Source organism: Onychostruthus taczanowskii, unplaced genomic scaffold (genome assembly GCF_017590055.1).
Source record: "Onychostruthus taczanowskii isolate IOZ18803 unplaced genomic scaffold, ASM1759005v1 scaffold57, whole genome shotgun sequence".
NCBI classification, from domain to species: Eukaryota; Metazoa; Chordata; class Aves; order Passeriformes; family Passeridae; genus Onychostruthus; species Onychostruthus taczanowskii.
In genome coordinates, this window is record NW_024503346.1 from 121,955 (window position 1) to 143,893 (window position 21,939).

General features: G+C 38.5%; 1 protein-coding gene across 2 annotated transcripts in view; it reads right to left on the bottom strand.

Annotated features, from left to right (window-relative positions):
* Positions 1-13,913, bottom strand: part of SULF2 (sulfatase 2) — a 78,591-nt gene extending 64,678 nt beyond the window's left edge. Inside the window, exons 1-2 of one of the 2 annotated variants that reach the window (XM_041417930.1) lie at positions 13,730-13,913; positions 13,289-13,411 (exon numbers count right to left, since the gene is read on the bottom strand). The gene's annotated coding sequence lies outside the window, so the exon portion shown is untranslated. The remainder of the gene's footprint in view (positions 1-13,288; positions 13,412-13,729) is intronic. The other variant, XM_041417931.1, reaches the window with a different exon arrangement.
* Between the last annotated feature and the right edge of the window lie 8,026 nt (positions 13,914-21,939).

Below are 21,939 nucleotides of genomic sequence, written 5' to 3' on the forward strand. Positions count from 1 at the left end.
CTCCTTGTGTCAGTGGTTTCTGCTTCTCTTCCAAAGCAAAGAATCTTTCTGGCCTAAAGCATCATACCCTAGTCTCATTAACTATTTTTCTGAAGCACATTGGCCCCATTCTTTTCTGTCCAATGGACATAGAAACATTAAGAGAGCCTACAACCTGTGTGTGCTTTTAACTATGCACAGTACAACCCATTCAATTTACCCAGTAGAACCTCACACTGTACTAGAATATTTTCTCTTCTCAATTGCATCAAAACCCATTGAAGATGTATTACAAATGTCAGCTTTGGACCAAATCATATTTCCCCTTTCACAGAGGATGAAAGGTCAGATGAATTGTTCAACTTCAACAAGGTCAGAAATCCATAAAAAAAGATGTGAGTAGCTAACTTGCTTGCTACCTCAGTAGACAAATATATACACTGGATTTAACTTATTCCTATCTGGAGTTCACCGGAACACTATTGCAGATTACTTTAAGACTAGTCACCCCTCACTGGGTTCAGTGTTGTACTGAATGAGACAAAAGATCCTGGACATAATTCACTATTTCTGTTATTGATATAAGTACTATATTTCATTAAAATGACTGCCCTCAAGCACAATAATAACCATAATTCTTGCATAACAAATGTGCACCTGGTTAAACAAGCAAACAAATTCACCTCTACAAGTGTCACAGACAGCGCAATTTGTCCCAGTCATCTTTAACTGATCCTTTCTCTTTAGACGCAGGGCTGTTTTTAATAGACGAGATGACTAAATGAAAGATAAATTGACGAGCGAAACTTGTTATGGCTAGCAATGCATATATCTTCACTCAATTTCCAAGCACCCACTGAAGAATTTTTGAAATAGTACACATTTTTAATTAGTCTATCATGAACTCTATTGTTGCATGTTATCCTCAGAACTCATCTAAAACAGCCCATAAGTTTACAGGTGCAAGTAAACAGAAAAAGGTGAAATCCTTTATCACCCTGGTACTACATGTTCAGCCAAAGCATGCCAACTTACACAGGTGACATCCATCATTGTTCATTTCTAGAAATTATCAATTTACACCTGCAGATAAAGTTTGCCTCTAATGACTTCAGCACTACCACCAAACTCATTCTGAAAACTTTTTTTGTGCCATACATCTGACAAACTTCCTACTGTTGTGACCTGTCATAGCAGATGAGTCAGTTAAGAGGTATATACCTTACAGTCATATCTTATTTAGACACTGCAGTATTTCTTTTTAACGTCATGTACTGTATCATATTCTCAAGCTGAGGAAAAGCTCAGCTTCATATACATATCTGCTCATAGCTCTGATGACTCCTTCTAGTTTTCCCTCTAAGGCATAAAATGTGCAGAGATGTACCTTCTCTCATGTCCTTCAGAAGAAATATCCTATTTCAATCTCTGCTACCTTCTTTTAACCTCACACACTCACCTCCTTCTCCACTTTTCAATCTCTAATAACAAATGCATGGCCAATAGCCATTTTTCTTTCAGAACTGTATCTGGGGATAGCCAACACGTCAGACCCACAAAACAAACTAATGCTTTTTTCTTTCTGCATAAAAAACTTCCCTTCCCTCAGGCTGACAAACTGGGATCTTTTCTTCACACAGTTAGTCTCTGCAAACTGCTAATGTAAAGAGTCAAAAGAGGCAAGAGTAAATGCCTTTTCTCTTCCTATGGTATTATATCAGTGCAACTGTACTGAAGTTAATTTGACTCCAAATTAATGCCATATTCTATTCCTGTCCTGGCATAAGTAGATTCAATTTGGTATTAAACTCATAGGTTTAACAGCTACCTGTCTTCTTATCTTCCAAATGAAAAATATTTTTTCCATACAGAAATCTTTCCAACTGCAGAGTTTTACTCTGCCAGTTGGGTGTTATAGAAGAGTGACATCTGGAGGCATCAAGACAGTTGGACGGTGAAAAAAAAATCCAAATTATTCTATATATATTCAAGGGCTGAAACAACAATAACTAATGCAATAAAATTCAACCCAGCCATGCTTCATTCTTTCTATAAACATTCTCAAAAAGACTTTAGCATTGCGTTTGGTTTAGGAAAACACTGTGCTATAACGGAAGTTTCTTTTTTCAGGCTTAAGCATCTGCAGTACCTGGGGAGATCACAATGTCTTGTTAAATTCTTCCTGGAAGAAAAGTGGATTGACAGAAGTTACTTGAATTCTGCACTCTGTGTTGAAAACAACTTGGCAGATGAATTGTTGCCCTTCTCACAACAATCGGGGAGCACAAAGAGGAGAAAAGAGAAAAAGGGGCAGATAATTAAAAGCTTGACACTTTGTTTCAGAGTTTTTAGGTATATTGTTTAAAAAGAAAACCATAACAGGATGCATTTCAATGCATTAAATATATATTCAGATCTTGGGTATAGTAATGGAATCAGTACCCACAAACAACCAGCACTAATTTCCTGTAGTCCTTACCCGTAAAGCTGTATGGCAATTTACATATGGCAACTTTTGAGAGGAAGGGTTTTGAAATTATATCCATTAGGCTAAACAACTAGTTTCATGAATGTCATTAACAGACAACTTACAGTCATGTTTACAAGATCAAAACTCAACTCTTTTTTTTTTTACATATTTGCCTTTTAAATATGAATCTAGTCTCAAAATTACACTGGTTTACTGGTTTTTCCATTTGTGTTTACACTTCAAACAGAACTATTTTCAAGCATAAATATAGGAGATGAGCTTCTTCATACCACTCCTATATTATAGAATATTTATGAAAGTATTTTCAGTCCTTTGAGACAAACAGCAGTAGTATCTAAAATGTGCTCAAGTGCCCACAATGTAGGCAGTGGCAATTAACCTTCCTGCAAGTGTCAAAGTGTACTGAAGAAAGAAATCAAACAAGAGGGGAATCTCTGACAAGTTCAGTTAAGTAATTGAAATTAAGAACCATTACAGAGGTAATTTCTTTTCTATAAACAGAAGCATTTCCAAGATGTTATTTATTATGATATTCATCAAGTAGTATATAAAATCTTTGGTGATCATGTGAAACATTTTAAAAAATCTTTTCCCTTTTTGCAAAGGCACATGCAATGAGAGTCACATTCAGTGAAGATATTTTCTGAAGTTTCTGAAATACTATAGAAATGTTTTAACACTTTCCTTTTTCTGTCATTCTCATGCTTCCCTACCTTCACCTTAAAAAGTTAATCACAGTTCATTGCACTGTGAGGTACTCAGAAATTACTTGTGATAAATGAGTGCATGACATCAGATTGCCCCATCAACAAGAGAGCAAAATTACTTTTACTCACAAAACAACCTGAACACATACCACATGAGAACATTAAGTAGAACACAGTACATTTTTCTTACCTGGTCTTGAAGGAATTAAGGTTCAGCCTTTGATCTGAAAAAGTTTGGTTTTGCTTAACAGCAGCAACTGCACATTTGTACAAATTAATAGAAACATCAAATATATCTATACAGGAATAACTTCTCCCATTGATTTCTTTTTAATCACAAGAGATATCGCCAAGCTTAGGATTTGAAATACATTAAAAGCATACTCCCATACTCTTTAAAAAGTTTGCAATCTGCTTCTTTTCAACCACTAGCCAAGAGAATCAATTCCCTCATAAATTTATGAATAAGGGAATTACACTGTGTGTAATTCCAATCTTCTCAGTCACAGTTGGTTTTTTCCTCTAGCAGTAGGAATACTCGGACTTGAAATAGGGAAAGGACCCATGGAGACCACCACCAAGTCTGAAATCCTGTTAAACAGCTAACAATACCAAAACTAACAGACCCTGACAGAATAAGCTCATAAAAAGAAAAGACCAGGGACTAAGCTGTGGAGCACTTTAACTGCCTTTATACATAGAGTTCCCTGTAGTCTGAGATGACTGACAGAAAAAGTTCTCATTTTCAAGATGCTCCAGTCAGTAAAGAGAGAGGGATTTAATATCTCACAATTTAAAATTCCTTTTGTTTCAACTTCATTTTCAAGAAACCAAGACAGAGGTTGATATTCTACATTTTCTGCTGCTATAAGAAAGAAACCCAAAACCAAAACACAAATCCCAGGAAAATACAGGACACATTTTCATCATTTAAGTTTAGGCACAAAGCCACATTGTAACAACATAACAAACCACAACTTAGTATTATTTCTATAGATTCACTCTTCTTTTTTAAACCTTTATGAAAAGGAGAAGGGCTGCAGTGCCCAGTAGGATTCAATGTGGTGGATCTTTTACATACATACTCTTAAAATAGAGGGGAAAATCAGTTTAACCACCAGGCAGAATATATGCAAAGTCCCAACTGGACGGTAGTGGTTTCACAGCAAGCGACACCGCTTGTACAGTCCTGTCTCAGGAACCTTTTATCATGTTCAATGTGTTTTACAGGCAAAAAGGAAATGAGGACAGATAAAAGGGTATGTCAGTTCTTCCTAGCTGGTGCAGGTAGATGATCTCGAGCAAAATTGCAGAACATACCCATGGCATACACTGAGCAAAGGTAGTCCTTACTTGGGGTGGTGCTCTAAGCCACCTGACTGAACAGAGCAAGTTCCCAAGAATCTGTTAATGGAAATTTATCCCGTCCCTCTAGATATTGCATATTTGTAACATATAATCATCATGAAGTGATTCTTATGTCATAAAAAGTCCCAAAATAAAACAAGTGTCTGAACAAGTGTCCTGTAACAGCCCAAAATTCCACATTCCCCTGCCAAACCCATCTCTCTACATGGACAACAAAGGACTCAGGATTGCTGTAGAAGTGTTTACATCTGCTTTTTGCAGAGAATTCAAGAAGTTGTTTCTAGCTGTTCTTGTTGCTGCCACAGGCAAAACAAAAAATAAGTAAGGATTTTATCTCCAAAGGAAATTTTTCATAAAAACTTCAAGGAGCAGACAGCGCAGAAAGGATTGGCTCTAGAACAGCTGTTTCTCGAGGCCTCACCTTGTAAGCACTCAATGTTCTAATTGTCAGAAAATGCTCAGGTTGTTTTGGATTATGCATTACTTAACAGATCTACGACATAATGAACTGCTACTACGAATGGGTGTGAATAACCATTCCACGTTTTTTAGCTGATTGTTGTATAACTTCACTTCCTCAAAAAGAACTTCATGGATGAGCCCACCCAGGTGCCAGAGAATCCCATTTGCATGAGAAAATGGTACTCAGATCTGCCCTTAGATAAGAACTTCTTTATTACTTTATGGTTATATTCAGATTTATTTGCATAACACATCCATTCAATAATAGAATTGCATCAGTTGCAAACTTTCCTACCAACTTCTGTACTGGTTCTAGCATAATTTAAAGCATGAAAAAGAGGGGAGTTCCTGGGAAGCTGCCAGCAATAATGTCCTCCTGCATTTTAGGCAAACAGTTTGTTTCCTCCACAGGAGGCAGATCAATACTCAAGAAACAAAAACAAAATCAAGAAAAGCTAAAAGCTTAGTCATGTAAATCAGGGGGGAAGAAAAGTGAAAGAAAGCTCCTCATTGGCATTCTACAACTTCTGCAGACCCCCATGGCCCATTAGGTAATTTCTGTTAAAACACAGAGCTCTGGAATGATAAATGCCAGTGGCACATTTCTAAAGGTTTGTGGTTACTGAAATAAACATTTCCCTGTTCCCAGGACACCAAGAAACAGAAAATTAACCAGAGGTTAACTGGGTCATTAGCTATAGCACAATATAGGTCACTGCAGATTTAATTTAGTTTGTATTCGGCTAAAGAATCAAATACAGCAACCAGTTCTCACAGCAGGAAAGCACGTAACTTATCAGCGTGCTGATGTATCTTGGATACCAGGGCACCATGTCGGTCATGATTCATACCATTTTTAACTGATGTCACATTATTTTGATGAATCGAAAAACAGTGTCTACACACACATGCATACAACGTAAATGGTTCTGAATCCAAGTATTTGAATACATGCACAAATACTGAATATTAAACATCAAAGGTTTTCCTCCAAAACAGGATTGGCAAGAAACAAGCCTAAAAAAAAAAAAAGTCACGTGGGTTAAGAAAAAACACAAAACATTACATTTTAATGAGTTTGATCAGCACCTAAATAACATATATACGTATTCCGTCTCAATAGAGTCTCTTATGAACAACATACCTCAGCAGCTCTAACAGGAGAAGCCCAGTAGCCCAAATGCTGCAAAACTGGCAGTACTAAATAAACATTTAGAACCTGTGTGTACCCTACAGATAGGCATCAGTCTACATTAAAGAAGAGGATTTTGAAAGACTGCATGAATTATCAAGAATCCTGTATAATGTATTTCAAACCAGTGGGGTCAATTTACTTTTTTTAAGTAGATTGGTCTTAAGGCCTTGAAACAGTGATTAGATAGAATAAAACAATAAATAGATTTAAGCAAGCACTTCAAGACCTTTAATTCTCTGCAGTAAATTTTTTATTACAAGTGTGTAGCTCTCCTAGAATTTAGAGACATCTAGCACCTGCATTAGCAACATATAAACCTAATGCTTTTCTTTACTTCATGCAGAGCTATGGAAATGTGGCTCATGAGTTCTCTTGCCAAAACTTGCATCAAGATCAGAATTGGAAAAAAAAATCAGTGTTCAACAAAACTCCATTCTGTAGTACTATTCATAATCACATGAACGTACAATTTCTGCAGCACAGGTCTTCTAGAGCAGATGATGTAAAACATAATACCATTTAGACATCAGCAGAACCACCAAGCAAATCATCCCCTGTGGAATCCTTTGAACCCCTCAGGGAAATCCACAGGGCCTTGCCCTGGAAGAATATACCATAGAGTCTCCACCTAGGCTGAAAGAAAAGACTTCCCCGTGGAACCTTGCAACACTGCGATCCACACCAGTTTACGTTCTCCATATGTCCCTAAGTCTCAGGGTTTCTCCTTTCCCGTTTCCTCATTGATTCTGACACCCCTGGTGGCCAGCCTTGTCTTCCCTGTAGGCCAATGCCCTTTTCCCTGCCCTTTGTGCTGCCCCCATGCCCTCAGATCACTGGCTGCTGACCCCTACTTAACCTTGTGCACAACACACAGCCACATCTTTTGTCCCTGATTCCCTTTAGGTGTGCTGGAATAAGCCTTTGGACTAACCTGGAACTCATCATACAAAAGGCCCTTCTGCCTCTCCTGGCCGAGCTAGCTGTGGTGAGTGTGGTGTGTGGACTTGACTGCTTTGCCTGAATGCCGACCCAAGTGGCTTTTCCACAGGAGATGCTTATTGGGAAGTAGGTAGCAGCTTCCACCATCTAAACCCCTGTGCTGCTACAATCCCCCAGTACAATATAGTTTCCACTCCATATGCTTTACTGTCATTGTTTGGAATTTGTTCTCCCCCCATCCTCCAAGAGATGATGTGGAATGTTCAGTAACATTTAAAATTTATAGTCAGCTAAATGTTATTACACTCCTGAGACATCTTTTTACAATACAGTAGTAAATCAACCCATAAAAGGCTTCCTGGGAAATTAGTTTTATTAAGTGTCTCAGCTCTATGACTACTAAGAGTCAAAGAAATCCTTACCATATTCCAACTTAACACAATAACCTTCACAATATACTAAACACATTTAGAGGTCATCAGATAAGCAATTCTAAATGCTACTGCACCTGAATACAAAGTTTACATGGGACTTAGAATGTAGTTTTAAATTAACAAGTCTTACTGTTTTTTTTAAAACTAAGTCACAGAGAATCATTAAGTGTCTTCTTTCATTGGAAATGTTATCTTTCAGCCCGACATTTTTCTAACAATTTCCACTCTTTTCCAACTGTCTGTTTTTCCAAAACAATCGTATTCTAATCATAGTTATGCACATATCTTCAAGTTAGCTCCCTTCTCTTCATATCACCTTACTGATCCATACTCAACAGAGAGCTCAAAACTGCAAACTACCACCCAGAAGAAAGCTTCAAGAATCTTTGTGAAAAGTACAATCCAACCCTAAACTGTCAAAACAGTAACACAGGTTCAATTTAGTGAAAACATACATTTATAGGCAAAGAAATTCCATCAAGGGTTAGGTTACTAACTGTGACATGTAAACCCAGTACAACTTGGAGAACTTGCTGAGCCATGGGGACTTCTCAGTATCATACCTCTTTACATCTGTATTCTTGTAACATGCTAAAGCACCTATTATCAGCTCCAACAAGAGAGAAAACACTGAGCTTGACAGATCTCTGTAACTGCCTTGAGAATAAGAATACCGGAGTAGGCCAGGGCATTACTTATCTGCCGTAGCCCTTTACTTTACCCTTTACAGTGGCATCTTTACTTTTGAGATTCTTCAACAGGTATTTTTTTAAGTAGACCAATAAAATACCTGCCAAGTTATTTTCCAATCTCTGCTGATACAAACTGAGGTACTCCATTGCGCAAAATATGTTTTCAGCACCTTCAGAACATGCATGATAACATTGCTCATAAACCCACCCCAAAATAAAGTCTTGAAACCTTATTTTGCAACATCCTTGGCCTTTTTAGTAAGCTAGAAATGGATAATAATGTGCCTCTCAACTATGTAAACATGAACAAAGCTAGGAAAGTGGCTACTCTGGCATGCTCTCTCTCCTCTTTTCTGTCCCTTAAAGAGACTAGCTACTTTGAAATTGCCACACAAGGCTTTCTAAAGAAGGAAAGAAAAATCAATGTACTCAAGTAGAAGTCTGAAAGATCAGAAGAATTTGCAGTGAACTGCATTGTACTTGAAGTGATTTTTAGCTCAGTCTTGCATTTTCTGCAACTTACGCACCATTAATAGGATTACTGAAATATCATTAGTAAATCCTACTTTAGAAATAAAACAAGTTCCTCTCTGCAGTAAATAATTTCACCTTGGAATTCCATTTAAGGCTCTACCACAAAGAATACTTGACATCTTCCACAGAAGTTTCCATTTGAAGTACAATAACTTCTCTATTCGTGGTTTCTGCAGAATACATGCTAACAAAGGAAAGAAGATAACACAGAACAAGTATAACAGTTTTTTCTTTAGTGACGATATAATAGAAAAAGTAAACTTGGACTATTCCCTTCAGAACACAGTGCAACACTGGAAACACATTTAACCAAGAGGAATCAGACATTCTTCCTAAGGCTGCTGTAAATAGGAACAGAATTCGGGATCAAAGATTCTGCAGCTAATGATCTTCCCTTCTGTGTCAGCAAAGTACAGAAGGTGAATACAACAATTTGGATACTGTTTTGCAGTATCAGGGTCTATTCTAGGTTATAAACTTTCTAGAGGTAGCAGAAGTTCACTCAAAGCTAAGTTAATTTATAGAGGACATTATTTTTGCCTTTTTTTTCCTCCCCTCAACTCCCCACAGATGATGACTCATTTCTTCTGATTGATTCCTCTACTGGAAACATTTCTTCAGCCTGTCAGAATAGTGAAGCGCAGGATTACAAAATACAATTTTCTGGGAAGATGACATACGCTCAAACATTTCATTTTAATTGACTTGAACTTAATAAGCTTAGTTTGTGTTGTGCAAAATAAATCAAAACTAGACAGTTCATTTTCTCACAGTGTACAAGAAAGGGATAGAAAACAGCTGAAATCAAGAGCATAAATACTGGCATGTTGTGGTTGAGTGTTTTAAAATCCTGATCTGCTAATTGTGAGACTTTTCTCACCAGAAAATACAAATTAAGACGGTGATCAAGAGTCAAATTAACTGAGTCACTGAGATAAATCCAGAGCAGACTTTTTTAAAAACAGAGACCAGAGGTTTGAAAGACCTTTAATTGTCCTTATTCTATGATGCTTTCAAATTTTATTTCAGGTTTGATTTGGGGATTTTTTTTTTAAATTCAAAAGCACAACTGAAAAACTGGTTAATACTACACCACATAACTACACTACACTCATTAGGATTAGTGACATATGTGCTACACACCAGTGCCAACAAGATATTTCAATTTTGTTGCTACGCACACATGTCTACAAGGACACTCAGCATACTGGAAAATTCTGACCTTGGTTTAGGCGTGTTTTAAATCAAAACCACTTTGCAACAGTGGTTTCCAATGGATGCTTTGTGCTCAGCGCCAACCACCTTGCTCTAAGAGGCTGCCTGAAGTGTATTTAGTAATGCAGAATAGCATCTAACTACACACTAACCGATGAGGATGAAGCTGCTTAGCATACACAAACATGTAAATTAAGAGCTCAAATTTAGTGTTAGTAGCTTCTCTGATTCTGATATAAAACTTCCTAACCAAATGGTCTCCATTAAATTTTTTCACACATGTAATTAAAGCAAGGGACTAACTAAGCTTTATCCACCACAGTAGCAACAACTAATAGCCTGATAGGTTAACTTTATTTTGACACTCTCTGCCAACAATCCATTAAATATGGCTAATCAGTACTAGTGATTACTCATCAGAACTTTTATTTCAGTTCCACAAACTGCTGAAACTCGCTGAACTTAGAGCTGCTATTCTGATTTTACTGTGAAAGGTGAACTAATGCTAGAAAACACACACAGAAATACAAAATAACAGAGAAAAACTAGAATAACATTTTTATAGAATTCAGAAATATTACACATCCATTTTCTTCCTATAGAGGTCAGCCACTAATTAGCTGAAATCCTCCTTTACTGAACTTGTACTATCATTTCAAAATTTCTTTCCACGCATCATTTAAGTGAAGGGTGAGGAAGGGTGGTAGGGAGAGGCAGTTAACCAGCAACAAACTTCATGGAGAAATTCAGACAATTTCCGAAAGGTAAACAAAAATCCAAGTGTATAAGAAATTCATATAAGTGGGAAGTGGGGGGCAACAGGAAAACAAAAAAAACCCCGAACATCAAAAAAAAAAAACAAAAAAAAAACAAAAAAAAAAACCCCAACAACAACAACAAACCATACACACAAAATACCCAAACAAACAAAAAAAGACAAAGTAAATGCCTAATTAAGCCTGTCAGGTTTTAAATTAAAAATTACATAATGATTTTACTAGATTAAACCCAAGATATTCTCAAAAACATGAGCATACTCGAACATCCATTTTACATGTCAGCCTATATGTCACTGTCCATTATGCCCACTCCAGCCTGACTACTCTTCATGAAAATTGGCAAAGGCATGGAGTATTCTACCCAGAAGTATGATCTCACTGAAATCTTAAAAGGGTTTGTAGAAGTTCTTGATCCTACTTTCACCCAATTCTAAATTTCACAGTAAGACATCTTCAGATGGCTGAAGGACGTATGTTAAGAGGAAAAAAGTCTTCACTGAGGAGTTACAACTATTTTTAAAATATTTTAATAATTTTATAGCATTTTATGCTCTCTACAAGTAAGTAGAGAAGATGTAGTAAGTATCTACAAGTAAGTTAGAGATATCTGGCTTTCAAATGTAAAAACAATTTTGAAGGGAAGGTAAAATATAAACATGCACGAAGTTGTAGAGTTTTTGGAGATTAGATATTAAATCTAGCATCTCAAAAATACATATTTCTATTACACAGCAAAAGTGTTGGCTTTATTCTATCACCTTCTTTCTCACAACACAGAAAGCTCTTACTCATTTATATATCAGTTATATTTGCAAATTTGATATCACCAATCCTGTTTGAATTACTGTTTGTAGATAAGCAACCATAATTCTTCCAACCTGAGATCTTTATAACAGAAATGCTCAAAAGGAAGTCACAATAGCGAAACACATAGACTTTCTTAAAAGCAAAACATAGCCACAGCAAAACATCATCCATTACAACTTAACATTTTGTTAAATGAAGTAATATCAACTACTTAGGTAAAAAAAACCCACAGACATTTTCCTATACGTTTAGAAGCAATGAGGGAGAAGCTGGTAGTGAAAGAGGAAACTAATTAAATGAGTTTTTGCAGTACGGACAAATGCTTTCAGCTAGAAATTGCCCAAAATAAGACTCCTTGCAAGGAATCTATTGAAGAAAAACAAAAAAAAGAAACAACTACAAAGCAGCAAAAAAAGCCCACCAAATAATATATAGCCAAAACAGAAGCACAATTAAAAGTGTCTTTTTTTTTTTTTTCCAAATATCCAAGTCCAGGGGAAAAAAAAGAAAATCCAATAAAGAATTTGAGACTACACTCTATTTTCTAAATGAGACCAAAACAAACACCTATAAACCCCTCCAAATTCAAATGACAAATATCCACACTAGGCAAACCCTGTGGTACCAGAAACCTGGCCTCCAATTCCACAATTTGTGTTGAAGAGTTCACCTAACTCCCTAACAGAGATTAAAAATAAAGCTGTCCTACTTACACTAACATTTTGAGCATTTAACTTTGCTCATGTTCCGTTTCCCTACCCCCTCACCCCCAAAAGAAACAAGAGGAGAAGCTAAACTGAGACAGTAGCAAGGACAGTTTAGCTTGTGAACAGCACATTTTGACTTTCATGTTTCACTGCTGTAGAACATTTTATGAAATGCAAGGATTAGTTAAAGTCTATAAAAAGGATTGACTCTGACTACTCTAATAATACTTTAAATCTAAAAAACATGCTCATAGGTGTCAGTTTTACTTTCACATAACGAGATATTCAAAGAAAACACTAAACATTAGCAGGGATAAGCTACAGAATATCTTCATGCAAACTCACTGAAATTATTCTTGGAGAGGAGACAGAGGAGGAAAGAGAATCGCTATGTACGTAGCTAGTACAAAAACAGCGCAGTTGCATCCTTTGGAGAACTCAACTGCATTGTACTCTAGTGCATAAGTTCTAAAAGCATGGCCTGCCATGCCTTATATCTTGCATGCACTGAGAATAAAGTTCATTGCAATTGCAATTGCACTGCAGATTAATTTTGGAATGCAACTGCCACTTAACCAATTTAAGGGCTTTTCACAACTCTCAGATGGTATAAGAAGACATCCACTATTAATAGGGGAAAGAAAAAACAAAACAATTTATTGCCATGGTAAAAGTTTTGGAAAAAACATAGTATTTTTACCATTAATTTCCTACTAAATTTAGCATTAGTCACAGAAAAGCATAATCACTTATGCATCCATTTACATGTCTGAAGGTTGGAGAAAACAAAGGAGATCTCACAGATACTGCACCTCTGCATGCTTTAACAGCCATACATGATTTTAAAACAAAACAACAACAACAACAAAAGCCAGATTTATGCCGGGTGCCTTTCAGGGCTGTTGAACAGCCCAGCACAGGGCTAGAAATCAGAAGTTTTTAGTACAGGACGTTATTTGCCACTGTCTCACAGACTGACCTTGGGCAAGTCATTTTCCTCGCATCTCAGCTCCCAGCTGACAGTCCGTCCCCCGCTCCCCACTCAGCCCCGAGGACCGAAACCCGGTAATTAGTCACTACGAGCGGCTCTGCATCGATGAAGCTAGAATAAAGGGAAAGGGGGAGCGGGAAGAGGGAGCGGGGGTTCCCCTCACCTACAGGTGGTAAAAATTCCCCCGGCATAGATTCCGTCTCCCACCCGGGGGAGAATCCCCCCAGCCCTTCCCCGTTTCCCCAGCGCGCCGGTCAGACTGGAGGAGGCGGCAGCTCCGGCTCCCGGCCCCGAGCGCGGGCGGCAGCCGCGCCCTCAGGGCCTCGCGCCCTCAGGGCCTCCCACCCCACCGCCGGTGCAGCCCCAGGGGCCCTGGCCGGCTGTGCGTGGATGTGGCACGGCTCGCAGCCTCGCCAGGCGGACACTCACAGGTGCTGGAGCCGTGAGAGGCGACCAACGTTCCGCAGCGGAGGTGGTCTCGGCGCCCCGGCGGGAGGCGAGCGAGCTGGGCTGTGGGCTCTGCGCCCCCGCCGCGGAGCCGCCACTGCGGCGCACCCGCCCGCCCTTTCCCGCGTCGCTGGCCAATGCGGGCCGCGCCAGGAGCCGGCTTGAACCATCTGTTGCGAGGCGCCTCCCCCAGCCCCTTGCCGGGGGCTCCTGCCCGAGCGCAGCCAAGGAGGGGGAAGCCTGCAGGGAGCCCGCGGCCCCTGCAAGGAACTCTGCCCGCTGTGCATCTCGGGGGCTGGGGCCGAGCTCCGCCTCCTTCCCCCCCGAAAGAATCGCACCATCCCGGGGCTGCTGCTTCTCCCCTCAGCGCTGGGCTCCCCTCACGGGGCGCTCGGCGCCCGCCCGGACAGCCGCCTCAGGAGTGCCAGGTGGGGCAGCGAGAGGGACGGGGATGCCAGGGAGCAAGAGCTGCATGTGGGACTGAGCCTCCTCAGGTGTGCAGGCGATAAAGTCCCGACCTGATAAAATTTTTGCACTTCCCGCCTAATAACCGGAATTCTCCACATGGAATGTTGCACGGAGAAATATGTCTCCTCCTGCTTCAGTGCGAGAAACAGGGCTAAAATCTATCTGTGTTTGGACTTAGACGTCTCTTGTGAGCAAGCTCTCCCAAAAGAGTCAAGTCTCTTTCACTATTTAATGGGTTTGAGTTTTAGCCTCTCACGTTCCCAGTCGGGAGGGTTTCCCCACAAACATGAGGACAGTCCATGGGCACAGTCCTTTATTTTGGGTCTCCACCCCAGGCAACAGTAAGTGAGACACAGCGCAGGTGTAAAATTTCACGAAAGCAGAGCGATAGTTCCTGTGTTACTTCTCTTTTTGTGTTAACAATTTCCTTGTTACAAACCTCTCTGATTATGCTTTTTAACCAGGAGCCTATGTTTCCTGTCGATTCTGCAGAGAAAATCCAGGGACTAAGACACTAACCTTATTCCAACAGGTTCTAGAGTAATATGTTCAGGAAGTCATATCAAGAAAAAGATGCAAATTTATCTTAACTTTCAATAACTTAAAGTTAAGAAAATAATCTTGAGATTCATGCTGTGTAAAGGAAAAAACGTGCATTTCTTTAATGGGCTAACACAAGTTCTATTTTGGCTTTTTATTTTTTTTCCATTTCTTGAAACTGTCAGATTCTTATATCTCACCAGAACAGTGTCAAATTATGGATTTAAAATCAAAGTATGGACCAGACACAATTTGCAGAACTTGAGGATTTGATGTATAGTCAATTTTATGATGGACTGAATGTCAAAGGGTCAAATAAGATGGATAATCTTGCAATTAAATTAATCATAGGCCCTTTTATTATAAAAAAAAATATTTCTGGAAGCCAACCAGTTGTATTTTATACTAATGCTGTTATGACATGGCTTGTAAGTGGTTCAGTATGTTACTCCAAATAGACACTTTCAAAGACAGGATCTGTTTCTTGCCCACTAAGTTATATCTTTGCATTAAAGGGGCTCAGCAAAGCTGAGCTTTATCTTATTATTACAAAAAAACTCTAATAAGTACACAAAATTAAGTGACTGCAATCTTTCTTGTGAGACTCCAAATGGATGAAATTTTGTCCTCAATATGCATGTGTAATGCCTCTAAATCTGAAAGGATGATTTGTCATTACAAGATATTTTAAGGAATGATTTCTATATAGTTATAATTACCAGAATGATAAATTGGCTAGTGAATCTTCCATTAATCTTACAAAGCTGTTCTCAAGCCTAAGTTATTCCCATATATATTCTAATCAAGACTGATCGTAATAATTTTGTGAGATATTGTATCTAACATTAATGCAAGGTTTTGTCTTACTACTTCAAGAATGTTATTATTGATTTATTAATATATAGAAATTCCTTCTAACAGCTTAAACAAATTGACCTAGGTATCAAATACATGCATAAAAAATTACATATTCATGTTGTCATCATATATGAAAGACAAAGGATGGTTGGAAATAAAACTACATATGTAGGCACACATCTGACCTCTGAAACAGTGAAAATACAAATAACTTGTTCAATTGTACAAGAAATCTTGGCAAAGTCTAAAAGTACAGGCAGGTAAGTCTGTCTCAGTCCATTGCTATAATAAAAATGCTGTTAAATATAAAACCTTATGTCTCAAGTCCCAAAGTAATATTTCTCTTTTAAGTGATTTAATTTACAAAATGACTAGAGCAAAGGCAGTTGCATACATTTTTAAAATATGTATTCTTTCTGCTTGCTAATTACCCTTTTATTACTTTTTGCATAGATTAGCAATATGAGAAATTCTGCATGCATACACCATGCATGTCTGTCATGGATATTAATAGGGCAAGATCAATTTAGGGTTTTTCTTCTGTATTTTTACTTGCCTCTACCTTGGAATGTGACCTTGGGCAGTTTGCTGAACTTGCCTGTGAATCGTTTTTTCATCTGTGAGATCTGCGATAGTCATGCTTGAAGAAGAGCACTTTATCAGTAACAGTATTTTGTGAATTTATTTATCTCTAAAAAATTAACTAGTAAATAATGTCTTTGAATATAGGCATCCAGTCACTGTGCATCATAACATGTGGCAAAGCCAGCTCTACCCCAGGCTGCACCAAAAGCTGGGCAACCAGCAGGTCAAGGGATGTGATTCTCCTCCTCCACTGTTCCTATGAGATTCCACCTGCATCCAGCTCTGAGGCTCCCAACACAAGGAGGGTGTGGACCTCCTGAAGCCCCTCTGGAGACAGACTGGGAGAACTAGGGGTGTTCATCCTGGAGACGGGAAGGCTCCAGGGAGATTTTAGTGACCCTTCCACTGCTTAAAGGGCTCCGAGAGCTGGAGAGTGACTTCGGACAACGGGCTGCAGTAACAGGACAAGGGGTGATGGCTTTCCACTGACAGAGGGCAGGGTTAGATCCATATTAGGAAGAAATTTTTCACTCTGAGGGAGGTGAGGCAGTGGCACAGGTTATCCTGAGAAGCTGTGGATATCCCATCCCTGGAAGTGTTCAAGGTCTGGCTGGATGAGGATTTTAAGCAACCAGGAAGATGTCTTTGTCCATGTCAGAGGGGCTGGAACTAAATGATCTGTAAAGTCCCTTCCAACACAAACCATTCCATCATTCTAGGATAACAGCATTTTCTCCTGTTTCATTCTAAGCAGCAGATATTTGGCAGTCTATAGAGTGTAAAATAAGGTTTAGAACCTAGGCAGTGTTTTTTGTCAAATATAGCAAACATCTTAAAATCATCAAAGGTCCTTCGTGAAAGTCATTTGGAGAATAAGCCTTTCTTTCATTGGTTAAGCAGTGCATTAATATTGCATGCAGAGGTAAAGCTGCAAGCAATTATAGTTCAGGAGGCCAAAGATGGAGAATGAACAAGTTTCTGCAGAATTCATGATGAAAAACGCTGTATCCCTGAAAAACTTGGTTTTCTTCATGAAACATTATTGTGGTGCCTAATTATGGGAGTTCAGGATCTGGTACTGCCAAGAAAATGATTCAAAAACTATTTTGATGTGTTTTCTGTGTTCAGTAGGTGTTCATTAACACACAATAAGCTCAGGAAACACCACCTCTTGCCATTCCCACACTCCAGTTTTGCCCTAAGAATTTTGTTTTTATGGTTGTGGGCATGTTGCATATAGTTATGCTGTAATTTTCTTTCCCCATCTTTTCTTTATGCAAAGCTGAGTGAAATCTGTTCTATTAGGGTGATGCTTTCAGCATAGTTAAAAATATTGATATACACTAGCTGTTACAATCTTTTTTTTAAATCCCTAATGTCTTGGAAGATCCATTAACCTTAAATCAATCCAACAAATCTGATTGTTCTTGCCAACTTCCCTTTTCCAAATAAAGATATATCAATTTACATTAATAGCATCAGTAATTAAATACTAGTGTGAAGATAAAAGCAAACTCTAAGATCCAAATAGTGCAAACTTGGGCCAGGGAATCAGATCCAGATCTTGAAGCAGACTGTTCTCTGAAGTGAACCAGCTAAAACCATACAAGGGGAAGTCAGGGTATGAATGCAAAAACAAAGTTTGAATTTTAACCCACCTCCTCTTTTTCCTTTTTTTCTGTATGTTAAGTTCCCAGAGGAAAAAAAAATCAACCCAGGAGTGAAGAAACTAGTCAGAAACATATCTTGGAGCTTTAGTCATAAAGAATTGCTTTGTTATAAAGACAAAACAAGTCTGTGGTAATGTTGCCACTTTTTATAAAGTGTCAAAAACTAGGATTTTTTTTTTTTTTTTGGTTATGTGCCAGTGATGACTCAGGAACTGTTATGAAAATGAATGTGCTATTTCAAATGTGGCAAGAGCTAGCCTAGATTTAGACAGTGTAGCATATTTACCTAAACAAACAAATTCACGTCGGAAGGTGCAGAACTGAAACCAGTTGAAATGTCATTTAGCTGCTGAGACTAGTGAGCAAGCAAAACCATGGAGGGACAGTGGTAACCACTGAAAATGCCAGCGGATGGTAAACGGAATGTTAAGTTTCTACCCCACAGGGCCATGACTTCTGCTGTCAAACAACTGTATCTGTAAGAGGAAGGGGGAAAACAGAAAAGTAACAATAGCAACAAGAGGTACTAGAAGTTCTTAAGGAAATAGCTGCCTAAACTTCAGCAGGTAAGGTAGTTGTCCATTAGATTCCAAGATACGTTTGTGTAAACATAGCTACCAAAACTGTGAGTTTTTGCATGTTCTTTGATAACTGTGGTAACTGGTAACTGCATTCTCATGTTTTCTATCCCCTTCCTCAGAACACACTAAGGGAAATGGATGGTAACTCCAGTGCTAACAGGGAAGTGTTCACAATAATAATCTGTAGCTTTTAGAGCACTTTTCTGTTTCAAAGGGCTTTGCAACCACAATTAGTTAATCAGTTCTGTGTTCAGTTCTGGGGAAGCACGCAATCCATCCTCTAAACAGCTGGGCTTTGTCATGGGTCCTAAAGATTGAACTGTGCCGTGAGTTGGGTGAGTGAGCAGGTGCAGAGAGACAGTACTGGAGTGATAGCTGCAGAAAACATGCTCTTTGGATAGCTACAAAAACATGTTTAACAGTAGTTGTAAATCTTTGCCTTTCCTGAGGTGTGAGGTGATACACAGAGGTAAAAAAAAAAGCCTCATTATCGCCCTCCACAAGTTAGATTTCTCCTTTGATGTGTTACATATAAAGGCAGTCACTGTGCTGACAGAAGAATCAGAGTCATCAAGTTCCTTCTGCTACCCACTCATGCTCACAAATCACTTTTCTTTTCTGACTTTATGTGTCTTTAAAAGCATAACTTGCTGTATTGGTTTCTACATTTACCCTAAAACAGATATAATTTTAGACACAATCCCTCTATACCATGGAGTCTGCCTTTTCAGTCCAGTTCATGGAGATGAATCCACCCGTCTGGATGCATTCATTTACACAAAGTGCCTTCGCTGTAGGTAAGAACGGGACTCCTTGGCATTGTACCTTCTACAGCTTCTGTCTTAGAACACTGATCCTGCCTTTTTCAGCTGGTAGTCGAAGTGATCTGAATGATATGTATCCAAAAGTTACCCTTTTAAGAACCCATTTACAACACCAGATGATGGTAACTAAACGAAATTTCTTAATTTCAGTGCATAGTACAGTCATGTACTTCAAGTGTACATAGTTAAAATGGAATGCTGCCGGTGGGGCTGTCTGAGCAGTTGAATGTATCATGTGTCAGTTTTGATACAGTACTGCACTTGGCAGATTGTTATAGAATGTATTTTTTCAGGATTTGGGTAGAAGACAGCACCTGAGACATTTTAGTAAGACTAGCAGAATTTTTTTTTCCTATCTCCAATATGTTAAGGAAAAGCATCTTGAGGAGGAATACATGAAGTCTTTTCAGTGGGGAAAAAGAGACAGAGAGAGAAAGTACTTCATATAGTTTAGAATTGTCTGCCAAGTTACTTGCTGTAGAAGCTTCTGCAGGGACACTTTGTAAGCAAAGATTCCTTGGACTCTAGTAGGGGACTGAATATTTTTGTAAAGATGTACAGCTTTACACTGCAGGACAGGGTTCACATTATTTACTGTGAAATGGCTGGCTGCCTGCCAAACTGAAAAAAAAACACTCCCTTGCTAGCATTTTAGCTGAAGAAAAAAAAGGTAAAATAAGTACTTCAATATTGCTGTATTGTGGTGTTTAGACTCTACCCTTCAGACAGAAAAAAATTAAATTTATTACATCAGTAAATTACTCCCTCAAGATCTGAAAACTGCCAGGGTTCTCTGTCTCCTCATTTCTAACGAAGCTTTGCAATTTCAACAATGTCACAAAGTTGTGATTTACTGACATACCACACGTGTACATACACATGTGATGTGTATGGATGAGTGGCATGTTTTAGTTGTATTTGTAAAGGGAAGGATAAAATAATCCCACAAAACATGGTACAGATCTCATGACTGATGATTTAATTTGCAACAAGGCAAGTTAAAAATGAGACTAAGAGGGATCTCTGAAGTTACTCACTTGCAAATACAGATTGTGCACAAATGTAATACAGTTCATATGGGTTGAATGTGCATAAGGCATATTTCTGATTGCAAGTCCATGGATGTTTCCTATTATTTGTGTATTTCTAAAGCAATGTCAATTGACAAAAATGCAATTTCTTCATTCTTAAATGCCTGAGGAAATTAACAGTTATCTGTGGGAAATGTTTCTATTGGTACTTGGACAATGTATTTCACTTGTACAGTGGTTCTCTAGGTACACTGGTATATTAACCAGTGGACCTGTAATTTGCAGATGAAGAACAGTACTCCTGTGCTCCTTAAGGCTTTAAGTCAGCTCCAAGTTTCACACTTCACCAACAACAAACACTCATTGGTTTACTGCTGTCTTCAGTCACACATGCACTGTATTTAAACATTTTTTTCATGCTTCCTGTTCTACATTGAAAATATAATAAAGTAAAAAGTACAACTGTAGGCTAGGCTACACAAATATACATTTGTAGATATTAAGAGAAGCAGGAACCATTGTGATAGATTAACTAGATGATCTGGTATCTTGCTTTCCAGCTTCACTGATTACCACTGTCTCTACTATAGTAACTGTTCAATACCACAGATATTGTTAGGCAGTATGTAACTTGCATATGCCATGTGTTTTGTATGTATTGAGCCTTAAAATCAAACACTCCCTTTGGGACAAGCAGTTTGAACCACAGCCACGACTGGATTTAGCTGCTAGCCTTTACTACTTAAAAGTCTCTAACAGAATTGTCATTTTCTTTATTGACTTAGTATCTGGAGTCAAATCAGACCTGCACCAGTGAGATACATGTCCGTATATATGAAGACAGATTTTGAATCTCCACGGTCTCAAAGGCAGTTGACTTGAAAGTACTTGCTTATGCTAGGCAAGAAAGAATATATATGCAAAAGCAAAATTTCTTTTGAATTTTATTCTTCTCAAATATAGGCACTGCATATATTCTTATATGTACTTTCTTTATCTGTAAAGAGATTTCCTGAACAATATGGATGTGTATAAACATGTCTTTTATTGAAGGATGGACAAGTGGTGCTTGAAGTCAAAGAGCTTTAGATACAAATTGGATTGTGAAGCATACAACAGGTATTAGTCACAAATGAGACATCACAGTAAGACATTCTTCTTTGCACATAACCTTTCTTGATGTAGAAAGCAAGTGTACAGTCCCATGCTGTGCTCTCCTTGCTTCTTGGCATGTTGGTACAAAGCATAGAAATAATAAACAATTTCAACTGTTTTCTTATTACAGAAAGAAATTCTGATTGAAGAAATATATGCTCCCATATATGACAGTGACATCACATGCTGCAGCTCCTAATTGTGTGACTCTTTGGGGTTTGCCTTTAGTTTTGTATTGACAGAGTAGAGAAATCTGAATGTGTGCATAACGGGGGAAGGGACTGAGCTGTGCAGCTTCTAGGAAGCAGGAGCAGCTAATGAGGATCCCACACAGAGATTTTCATTGTATGGTTCTTAGGAGAGAAACTACATTGTGGAATAAATACCCAGACCATTGTTTGATTTTTAACCCGTTCATCACTAAGATGAAATCCTGCCGAAGTAGGTTGACATTTCCCAGAGTGAAAAAATGGGTTCTGG